The 12005-nt window shown below is 36.6% G+C and overlaps 2 long non-coding RNA genes across 5 annotated transcripts in view; one reads left to right on the top strand and one right to left on the bottom strand.

Moving 5' to 3' along the window:
- The window catches only part of LOC129047440 (uncharacterized), a 1160145-nt gene extending 1152413 nt beyond the window's left edge, over positions 1 to 7732 (bottom strand). For all 3 annotated transcript variants that reach the window (XR_010141853.1, XR_010141852.1, XR_010141851.1), the window contains exon 1: positions 7356 to 7732. This is a non-coding gene — a long non-coding RNA (uncharacterized LOC129047440). The remainder of the gene's footprint in view (positions 1 to 7355) is intronic.
- Positions 7290 to 12005, top strand: part of LOC134762151 (uncharacterized) — a 123015-nt gene continuing 118299 nt past the window's right edge. The window contains exon 1 of one of the 2 annotated variants that reach the window (XR_010141856.1): positions 7290 to 7546. This is a non-coding gene — a long non-coding RNA (uncharacterized LOC134762151). Of the gene's footprint in view, positions 7547 to 8210; positions 8328 to 12005 lie in introns of those variants that run through there. The other variant, XR_010141855.1, reaches the window with a different exon arrangement.

Here is a 12005-nt window from a genome sequence, read left to right as displayed (position 1 = left end):
ACTATGTTATTCAAACATTTGTCTCAATTTATATGGATTATTTTCTTTACTTCTTCCATATGGAGTATCTACTGGGGTCAAGGTATATATGGTCACAGGTTTTAATTCCAATCATATGGTTGAAAAAATGTACACCCTGCACCATTGTGTGCTTACTTGGCCTTTGTTTCTGTGACTTGTTACCTAACATGAATGTATAAATTGAAAGGACCTACACAAGGAATTGGAATATCTCATCTTTAAGTAATTTATTATCAAATATTCAACATGCTAATGTGTTTGCTCAACAGATATGTAAAGGAACAGCTAGAACATCAAAAACAGATAAAATATAATTGAATATCTACATTATGTAAAAAAGCTACAGAATTTTTACAGGGATTAGAGAAAAGGTGGTGTTAAAATTTTCTTTGTTCCTTGACAGTTTTAAGTTGAAGAAAGATTGCTACTTCCTCTCTTTTTCAAGAAAGCTTTCATAATATGACCTTTTCTCTTGTTTACAGCCAAGCAATGAGTTTAATGGCTCACATTTTAGAACCTGACTTTAGAAAGAATTCCCCAGTTTATGAAATTCTGACTTCGTTCTCTTTCTTTCTCTGGTCTCCTTGAATGTTCTGTACCAGTCACTCTTTTTCCATCATGTCCCCCACTGACATCAATATGTTGAAAGATAATTTCCCTCCTCTGTTTTATATTTTTATAAGTAGACAAACAAGAATATTTGCTGCTTTGTTTATTCATGTGCTGGTAATAATTTGTATCATCTCTGGCACTGCAGAGTACAACAACATTTATACAAACTGAAACTGCTAAGTTATTATCATAATTACTATTACTACCAATGATTATAAGTAAATTTAATTATTATTATAATGAGATACCTTTTATTGAGTACCAATGAAATTCTAATCTCTGTTCTAGATACTTTGTGGGCATTATTTTTCTTAATCTTTTTAAAACACTACAAGGTCAGATATGGAAATACAGCTACAAAAGTAACCTTCCCAAAGGTACATTACTAATGAGACATAACATATTGGGAGATGCTACCCATAAAGTAAATTCTGCAAATGCTCCTTAATGCCACTTAAGATTTAGTGTTACAGAGAAGACTTTCATTTCTTTACTTTCCTCTGAGTCCTGTAACTGCAGTACAATCCATGCACATGGCATCAGACATTTTAATAAGATTTAAGTAATTGTCAAAGTTAAATAGAGATCTGTCTCAACTTATGGATTCTGCTAAAGACCACAAAAATACAGTACTGATGATGTACTATATTAGGGACCCATTGGTTCAGAGAGGCACCCTTCAGAGGCCCCTTAGAGTTACTAACATCACATCTTTCCACTGATATAGTCGGCCCTATTATAGGAATGTGATTACTTGATTTGCATTCACAGAAGGCTTGCTCTGGACTGTCTATAATTATGTGAAGAAGCATTGGGTTTGCATCCTACAAATAAAAGAAACCATGGCGTAAAAGAATAGACATGGGCTTTGGAGTGAGTCAGAATTTGGGGCAAATAAATCCTTTTTTTGCCTTATCTGTAGTATGGGAATAATAATGTTACCTTTCTTATTTTGTGTGTGTGTGTGTGTTTGTATGTGAGAAGTACAAATAAATAATCTAATATACCTAGCACAGTGCCTGGCACATAGAATACCTTTGCTGACTCTATGAGATAATTGATTATAACATTATATTTTCTTGGTGTGTGTTGGTAATATATTTTGTAGTATATCACAAAAGGAATTTCCTTAGTTCAGTGCAAAGCTTCAACCACAAATTCTGATGCTTAAGGCTGTGGTAGAGGCCAATGAACTTGTGTTTGCTGTTTTGACCAATTGACATCCCTCTTTCCTTTCTAACTCTCCTAGAATCAAATTTTATGGCATGAAGCTTTAAAATGCAGGGAGCATGGATCTTGTCTTTCTTCTCACAAAGTCATAAAACAGACTTCATCCATTCACTTTAAGGATAAAAAGAACCCACAATCTGAAGGACAAAACCCTGTTCCCTCCATGCACAGGGAAAGGCTGACTTTGCAGTACCGAAATACCTGGGTCAAGTGGTACCAGCCGTGCAGAGTTAGCAAAGCAGAATTGGACTCATCACTGACAGCTCAGCTCAGATACATTAGTAAGAACAAGGCTTTTTACATCTTTTCTGATATATTCTTGAACAAAATAAAGGTCATACACAATGACACAGCCCCACATAGGTCAGATTCTGGCAGAAGAATCTTAATTCTTTTTAACTATCAAGTCAAAATTCCAAGGGGCAGTCTTTAAGACTGCAGCATTCCCTGTCCAAATACAGGAATTGCAGCAAATAGCTATGAGCAGAGAGTCCTTCTAATACTCCCCACAGCAATGATTGTAGTACTTGTACCTGGTAGGTGCTTAATAAATATGCATCCTTTTATTAACTGTGAACAAAACAAGATTTTAGATAAAGAGCAATATTAACACCTCTTGCTGACATCTGAATTGTGTTTCTGCAACCACATATGGAAGGATGCACGTGATTATTGCTCCTTATATTTGGTATCATTTTGAAAGTTCTGAGTATAAGTGAAATGACATCTGAAAAGGGTACTCCGGCTGCTCCAAAAAAGGGTCTGATGAAGCCATGGTACATGAAATGAGCTAATTTACAGAAATATAGCTTTCAGAATATAGCTTTCTGTCTCCAGTTTTACTTAGCACTCAGATTCCATTTGGGGTTTTTACCCCCTGTATAAAAATATAAATACACTGAATTAGTATGGTCTTCCTACTCTTAAACTAGTTGAACAGGAATGAGAGAATATTTGTGAGCTACCTAGAGAAGTCCAATTTTGTGTCAAGGATTTTGCTAAGTGCTTTATATAAAATTATTCATTCACTCATCACAGAATCGCTTATAACTGATTGTCCTATTTTACAGATTAGACAGCTGAGGCCTCAAGAGATTAGATATCTGATCTCATTCTATTCAACTCCAAAGCCTGTTCTCACTACCATATTCTCTTGCTGTCATAACTTCCAAGTCAGCTTTTTAATTCTGGTCTATCTCTCCACCAAATGCAGCTCACTGTGAAAATCACTGTATGCTGTGCTATTATTATAAATGTATATTTTATTTATATAATTCCCAAGTGTAACTCAAATTCTAATCAACAACCTCATTGTGGACTGGAGTTATTTGGTGAGTGCAAACTTGCTAGTAGTCTGTGTATGTCCAAGTCTGGGGAAGTCAAGTTCTTCTTACGTTTTCTGGATAGCCAGCAAAAATGAATTCAGGTCATTATACATTTTCTATTTTTCATGAAACTAAAATTATGCCTCATATAGATTGGCTAATTATTTATGCATGTATGCATGCACATGTACATACACACAACACATACACATATTCACAAGTAACTAAGAATGTACCACAAAAATTACTGAAAAGAGGTAGAGTCAACACATTTGGAAAAACACCAAAACTATAACAACATAAATGTTAATCACTAATCATTAAGAATAGACCAGTTCTGCTTAACATTTTAACTTGAAATTATATTGGAGGAATCATTTTATGTCTTGAACAAAACATAAAGTCATCATTACTGTAACACATTACATTTCTACATAAGTGTATATTTGTAGATCCTTTTTTCTACAATATTTCATCATAGCCTTCACAATAACACTATGAGTTAAGAATAGTTATTTCCAAATTATATAGGAAGAAATCAAGGTTCCAAGACTTTGAATGATCTACCAACCATTAAGCAATACTTGCAATGTTTGACTGACATCTGATTCTCAATCCAGAGGTTTTTTTCCTTCTAATTTTAACCCCAGCCTCCACCATTCCCCATTTTATCTGTGACTGCTGAGTAGTCCCAAATGGAGATGCAGATAATTGAGTGAGTTGGCTTAATTTATTGCAAAGCCCCTGCTCTATTCACATATCAATTAATCCGTCTTTTATTTTGTAATTTATTGGGGTCCCTGAGAGGTTGTTCTGAAGTGATGGAGAAGAGTACCAAGGACATACAAATAGCATTTGTCATCAGAGAGTGTATTTTCTTCTTCCCAAGAGTCTTCATTTTCTGTTGTAGGCTAATGCTCTTAGCCTATTCTTATTAGCCACAGTTCCAGCATCAGCTCAGCTCTTTGAGCTAACATACAGCTCTAGGCTGTTGTAATGACTCAGCAATCAAAATTTCAAGTTCAATCTACCTGATCCTTACCCACCTCCAGGGCCAGAGCTCCAAAAGCTCCTCTCTGCTCTTGAACTTCTTACTAGGTGATGTTCCTGGCTTTTTTTTAAAGGTTCTCAGTAGCTGACTTTCCAGCTGTCAACCCTGTTTGTCACAGAGGGAAATCGCTATTCATGTGTTAAGTGCCCTGGGTCTTAAAAACAGAAACACACTGGAGAATGTTGGGCCTCCTTGTCTGACTTTAGCAGAGTCCCAGAGAAAGGCCTGCCAAACGAATAGAGTTAAATGGAGAAGAAACGGAATGTCCTTTATTCTCCCCAATAAACTCAGAGAAACCCTTCACCAATTCATTCTTTTAAAAATATAACTCTGCATATGTTGCTTCCAGGGAACTTTAGCCTTTTCTTTAGCAGCTGTGACATGTTACTCCTACTGAAATGGAAAGCTCCCTACCCCCATTTACCTTTCTTTTCTGAATTCTCTAAGCAATAAAACAAACCCTGGTAAATGTCAAAACCCTCTCTACCACAAAATAAAACTGAAAAAGGCATGGATCTGGAGTTGGTTCTGATCAAAAGCTGTTTATCATTGCTCTGGCCTGAGCTGAAAATAAAGATGCAAAGTTACAGTTGTGCAAACACCATCAGGAACCCTTGAGATATGGGAGAAATGCTTTGAACATTTCATAAGCTGTAATCAGAAAATCCTGATTGGCTGTACCCCACTTCTATTACTAGCCTATAATAAGTGATCATGAAAGTGTTGCTATCTCTAAAAGATTCACTCATTGCAATAATTAAATCTTTAATACACAAAAACCAAGTTGGTATCTTTTGTTATTGTTGTTGTTGTTGTTTTGTTTTGAGGTAGTATTGAGAATAATCTATGCAATTAATTTTTACCAACACCACACATCTAAATATACCAGTAGCTGGTGAGAATATGAATGGGAGAACAGTCAACATTAAACAGCCTCACTGGAGAGAGGTACTAATTTGCCAAATTCCAGAATGACATTTTCAAAGGACCTCTCTCTATTCAGAACAGTCCTAACACTAAATAGATGACCTAAATGCTGTCCTTTATACCTGGGACTAGTTGCCAAAAGATGCAGGTTAATGAAGAGCTGACCAACTTAAGGAATGCTGATTGTCCAGGCAGAGCTTGGGGAGCCTCCAATACCTTGCCATGACCCATTGGCACTTGGAGTATCAGGATCCTTCTCCTTACAACAGAAACTTCGTGTTTCTTATTCATATATTATTCTCAATTTCAGGTTTTATGAACCTCAGATTGTTTTTTCCACAAAGAAAATAAAATTTTGTTTAGGGTTTCTCCTAGGCTCAAGCCATTTAAAAATTAACAAAAGAAAACAACAAACCTTTCTAGATAAGAAAAATTTACCTGGACATTATGGGTAACAGATAAAAATATCATGATCATAAATCATTGACATGAAAGACATATTATAAATTATACTGACAGGAGTCTTCCCATGGTAATTTTTACCAAGAGCACTGCCTGGGGTACCAGGTACAAGGTTGGAACAGTGGTGGAGGAGGGGCAGCTTCTCACAGTTGTCCTCTTTTACCTGCTTCTCTAAAATTGTCATGCAAAAAATATTAGATAGATGAAAGGCTAGGATAGTCTAGGGTAATATCAGAGTATAATCTCATCTTTAAGTTGTTTGTTTGCTTGTTTTCTTTTTGTAACTCCTTTTTTTAAGATATATATATATATAATCAACGTTTTGAGTATGATGCCTGACATCTTTCAACTCGGGTGCTCTCATAAATCTTTGACCCAGGCCACGTAGCCTCTGAATAAATCTGTTATGTTACAATTTGCATCTTCTTTCTATACATAGACATCAACACCTGGAGAGAATCACTTAGGTATGCTCTTCTCTACCTAGTTAACACACCTGTCATCTCTTCCATGAACGTGTCCACAGTAACAGTTCAAGTTGGCTAACATTCCATGAACTAACACTATTCTTTTAAGGATAAACCATCCACATGCACTGGCAGATGAAGAGTAAGATTCTGTTGCCTTCATGTGAGGTCTCAGCATTTTAGAAACCTATTTACAAGTGATTCTTACTCCAGGGGAGAAGCTAATTGATGCCAATGCAGAGATAAAAATACTAAAAGACACAGGAACACAGATGTTATCACAATGAAATGATATTTTGCTTTAATTAAATAACCTTGGGATTTAAACAGGTAAAATATTGTTTGCATTTCACTTTGAAGGAAAAGCGTGGGGGGGTGGGGGCGGGGGGTGGGTGAAGAAAGGCACAGTTAACTACCAGGAAACTAAAGAGACTGAGTTAGGCAAGATGTTTGACTAAAGTCACCTGAATTCCTGATGCCACTTGCTTTTACAGCCAAGAATAGACAATTAAGAGTAATTTTCAAGCACATTCCCTTCTCGGGGGACCATGTAGGGTAAGAGGATGTTCCAAAATGAGCGACACTAGTCTTAATCAGGGGACACTGCATTCCGAAAGGTTAATGAGACGCAATAGCGAGAGAATCAGTGCAAAAAGAGAGAGGCTCAAAATACTAAACAATTTCCACTTTGTTCTCATTTGCTCCAATTAAGAGCTGGTGAAGCAGCTTTTCTGTATTCCACGCATTCGCTACTCTCTAGAGCAGATATAACTATTCAAGAAGAAAAAAATAGAGCTATGGGGAGGGGGAAGTCTACTATTAAGTTATCGTGAAAGTCCGGATTACACCCCCACCTCCCCAGCCCCCAGTCTCTGAGCAGATACACTTTGCCTCTAACTCAGAGCCTCTGCCAGTCGCTTTTCTGATTAATGTTTTTCCTCAAATTTAGAGAGTATTGCAAGGCAGGAGAAAGCTGGAATTATTTTTTTCCAGATTTCATATATTCAGAATTCCCTGTGAAAATGTTAGATAAACAAGAGAGGTATAAAAATGGTAAGAGGAATGGGGGGATGGTTATACAAATGGAAATAACCTCCTTGGCATAAAAATAGCCCCAAAATGCCACACACTGAGTTCCTCTGAGCATTCCAATCTCTAGAAATGTGCTTATAAACTGCATATAGATTTCCGAAAACAAGCATGAAAACACAAACATTGCAAGACAACAAGAACTGAGATCTGAGGAGTCCCGTGACTTACCTTCTTTATGGATCCTCAAAGTTCACCAAGGAAAATTTACAATCCTCTAGCTTGCCGTGCACTACTCTATTTTCTTCTCTTCTTTTTATTTTTTTTAAGTCATATCGGAGAAAAATAATCAGTTTTCAAAGGTTCCATGTATCTGATCTTCCAGCACCAGCAAAAACGTGTCCAAGAGACTCCGCCAAAAAGTAAGCCAAAAACTCATCAAAGGCAAAAGCAGAAGGGGGAGTGGGGAAGCAAGGAGGTGGCGAAAGGCGGGGGGTGGGGGCTACAGACTGTGAGCCCAAGTGCCCAGAGAATATTGTCACGCTGTTGAAATCTCCTACTGTACGAAATACCTGCTTTGGTTGTCACACTAACACATACACACACACGGACACTCGCACATTCTCTTTCATGCAAAGCAGGCACCCACACTCACAAACACACACAAACACACGCACTCACACAAACCAGTGTAATGAAAACTGTCAGTAGTAACCTCCAAGAGCTGCTGTGTGCTGCAGATGGTACGGCTCACTGTTACCTTCCCAGATCTGTGAAGGATCAAATGAACATCCAAAATCAGGGGGGCCCCAGGACTAGGTAGATTCCGGATCCCTCTCCCCCAGGCAGATGCATCAAGCCAGGAGCAGGTCAATCAGCAGAGGTGTCTGCTTGCAGGGTGCCCCGGATTATGGCAAGGTGATTAATCTCGATGTGCTGCATCCCCCACCCCCAACATTCGGCAGCCTGCATTGAGATGATTGCCAGAGCTGTGTCTGTCCCTGTTCTACTGCATTTGCTCAGCCCTCTGATGCTGCAAGTGAGACACGGTGGAGGCAAGAATACTAATAAGGTGGTTAGCTACAGTTTCTTCAAGGCAGTCGGCATGCAGTACAGTAAATGTGTACTTCCCAGTGCTCCGTGTGTGAGCCTGCGTGTCTGCAGGGAGGGCGGTGAATCCATCTCCGGCCAGAAGACGAAATGGTTTGTATTCTGCCTGGGAGAACTATATCATCATCGGAATCATCACTGTCCTGCAACAGCGTTGTCTGTGACAGTATTTTGCTTGGGATAAAGAAGGGGGGGTTAATGGTTTAGAAGCTTAGAGCTGGCATTTAAAAGAGAAAAAAGAAATGTCTGGGGAGACAAATTAGCTTTATAAATAGGATCCAAGGAGACCGAGGCAAAATTTTAACATGCTGCTTCCCTGGCTGTTAAATGGAAATACAAAGCAATTTCAAAAACCAGCTCCAGACTCTAAATCTTGGAGCTGGCAACAAGTATCTGAATTTGACTGATGGGACTATAGATAAATGGATTCCTGGTAATATAAAAAGTTTGCTCATGCATTTTGCTTCGCAGCCTTGGATCCGATGTATATAGCAATTTAGGTACAGTTCATTCATTTTTAAACATGAATTTAGACTTGACACCTGCACAGTTTTACTTTAATGTACACTTTTAAATCACATAGCTATCAAATTGTAGAGAACATCTGTGTGGGACAGTGTCACTAGAGGGATTGGTTGACAATTGTCCATCGTAAGTATTATAATACCTAACATTTTTACCTCAAATGAGCTTAAAGTTTTCAGAAAAAAGTATACATCTCTTTTAGTACCAAGCAATGAAATTAAAACACATGTGTAATATGCTAAATAAGTTATCAGCCCCTAGAGGGCTAAATTTTCTGCTTCTATGATTCAGTTTCATATTAAAATACATTTTCATTAGTTCAGGACACCCACTATATTCTTGAAGTTGAATTAAATTGGTATTATCTGGAAAGGTATTGGACAGTTGGAGAAGGTAGATAAAGGTGAATTATAGAGCAGTGTAATACCACGTATTGCCAGCAGATGTCATAAAAGAAAACACAGGTAAAATAATTCTTCCAAGAACGGCAAGCATTTAATCTTATTTAGTAAACACAGATCTTAATAAAATTGATGGGACTAATATGAAAAAACTGAATTTTTACAAAATTTTAAGGTGCAAAGGAGAACTTAGAGAATAACTTACATTTTATATTTTTCCAAATATTCCTCTCAAACCACCATTTTTCATAACTCTGGTAGATTTTCTATTATTAATATTGGAAAAAACACTGTGCCATTAACTAAGATTAGACTTGCATATAATACTGTTTCTATTAGTGATTTTATTTTGTTCTATAAAGTATAGCATCAACATATTGTATGTAATATAGCAGCTACTAGATTAAACTACAAAACAGTTTGTAAATTGGATGAATACAATTAGTCTATAAAAATTAGTTTGAAAGAATTATTCATGTTTAGGAGTCAAACATTAAAAAAGGCAGGACATATGTAGAATGTACAAAGACTTTTGACTGGTCTTTATCAATTCTATTTATGTTAGTGTGTGAAATGTTTAAAAGTCTCTAGCATGTCATCTTAGCCTTCAGTTACTTAAATATAACTAATGGGTACAGCTCGCAGCAGCAATTGGCAAAATTGTCAGTAAAATGTAGTGTTAAAAATTGGCCTTTGGAATTTAGATAGATCTAGGTTCAAATTTTAGTTTTTCCTTATATAGGGTGATTAGTCTCTACAAGTCATACATCCTTGTCTTTTATTGGGGTGGGGGCGCACTTTGTCTCTCTCTCTTTTTTTATATTTTTAATTTAAAAAAAATTTCTTTGAAATCAGGTTGCTATATCACTTGAAAGCAGGACACTAATATGTACCCAGTAGGATTATTGTTAGGACTGGAATGAATTAATATTTATTATGTGCTTACCATATCTCCTGACACATAGTAAGTGATCTATCAGTGCTACAAATGTCTTATAAATAAAGTAGATAGTTGATTTGTACTATGTGTCTGGCTTTGTGGACTACCAAGTTAAAGAAGAGAAATGATTTAATCAATCCTTTTGGTGCTGAAGATGTGTTTTGAAATTTATTTTTGCAAAGAGTTGGTTCGATCTTGCTTTTGTAAACCTATAGTTATGTAACATTCGCCACTTTTTAACAGTTTATTATATGCATCCCATTCAGCCCTCTGTATCCATGGTCCCACATTCTTAAAATATTTTTTTAAAAATAACAATGCAATAATAAAAAGACTACAAATTTTAAAAAGCAATATAACTAGTATTTACATAGTATTTACATTGTATTAGGCATTATAAGTTATGTAGAGATGATTTATGAAGGATGTGCATAAGTTATATGCAAATACTACACCATTTAATATAAGGTATTTGAGCAATCATGGATTTTGATACACAGAGGGGTCCTGGAACCAATTCCCCATGAATATCTAGGAATGACTGTATATGCATTCTTGCTTTACACATGTGTCCTAAGACTCAACAGGAAAGGGAAATCACTTTCTTGATTGTGTGATATCTTGACTCAAACAGGATATTTGGAAGGAAGTCTAATAGCAAACACTGCTTCCTCATCAAGACTCACTTTGAAGCAAATAGTGTCACCAAACACTAAAGTGTTGGTATTTAATAAAGTGCTATGTGCTTATGTTTATGTCCCCCCAAATTTATATGTTGAAGCCCTAATCCCTAATGCTATGATATTTGGAAGTGCGGTGATAAGATTCAAGACAAACTATTCCAAAATATGGCACCTCGACATTTAAGAAAATGACAGAAGCAGAAAGGTCACTCTCACTTTCCTCTTCCCTTCTCCCCTGAAACTGGCCATAAAATCTAGCTAGTCTTACTAAAGCAAGGTCATAAAACCTTTGTTCCAGCAGGGCCCTCCCCATATGCTGAAAAAAGAGAAATTCTGAGAAATTCTTGTCCTTGCAAACACAGAGATGCCAAGAAGAATCTGAACAAATGGGCCTCGCTAAGTTCTCTCCACTTTATTACCTTTAAATCTTACCATTTTTCTCTAATCGTTCTTCTACATGACTGTATACCATTCATCAAATATAAGCATAAATATACATAAATTTCTGTCTATTTGGGTCTTCATTTCTGAAGGATCCCATGTTACCTGAAATGTATTCATTACACTTGTATGTTTTCATCTTGTTAATCTTTTATTTGATATAAGGACCTCAGCCATAAACTTTGTGATGAGTGAGGAAAAGATACTACTTTTTCTTCCCTACAAGGGCCTTTGGGAGTTAATTAGATCATGAGGGTGGAGCCCTCTTAAGTAGGATTAGTGCCCTCTTAATAAGAGATATGAGAGAGAAAATCTCTCTCTTTGCCATGTTAGAATGCAACAAGAAGGTGTCAATTCATAAACCAGGAAGAGAACCCTCACCAGAAGCCAAATCAGCAGGTGATACCTTGATCTTTGAATTTCCAGCCTCCAGAACTATGAGAAATAAATTTCTGTTGTTTAAGCTGCCCAGCTAAGACACAAGGTAAAAAAATAAAATAAAATAAAAATAGTTATAGTTTCTTAATCAGAAATTCAATGACAGACTACAGCAAATTATCACTTTTAAATGGATGCTTGGATATCAAATCTTTTGGCTACTGATCACTGGACAATTATTAGCTATACAATACGTACTTTTTGAGGGAAAGGAACACCAAGAAGGTGGCTACAGGACATCAGTTATATGTAAATTCCTTCTGGGTATCTTGAAGAAATGCATTAGATTAAAAATGTGTGTTATAAAATTAAACAGTTTATCAGTAAGCCTATTGTTCTTCAT

This window comes from Pongo abelii, chromosome 9 (assembly GCF_028885655.2).
Source record: "Pongo abelii isolate AG06213 chromosome 9, NHGRI_mPonAbe1-v2.0_pri, whole genome shotgun sequence".
In the NCBI taxonomy this organism is placed as follows: Eukaryota; Metazoa; Chordata; class Mammalia; order Primates; family Hominidae; genus Pongo; species Pongo abelii.
This window is presented reverse-complemented; position numbering and strand designations above follow the sequence as displayed.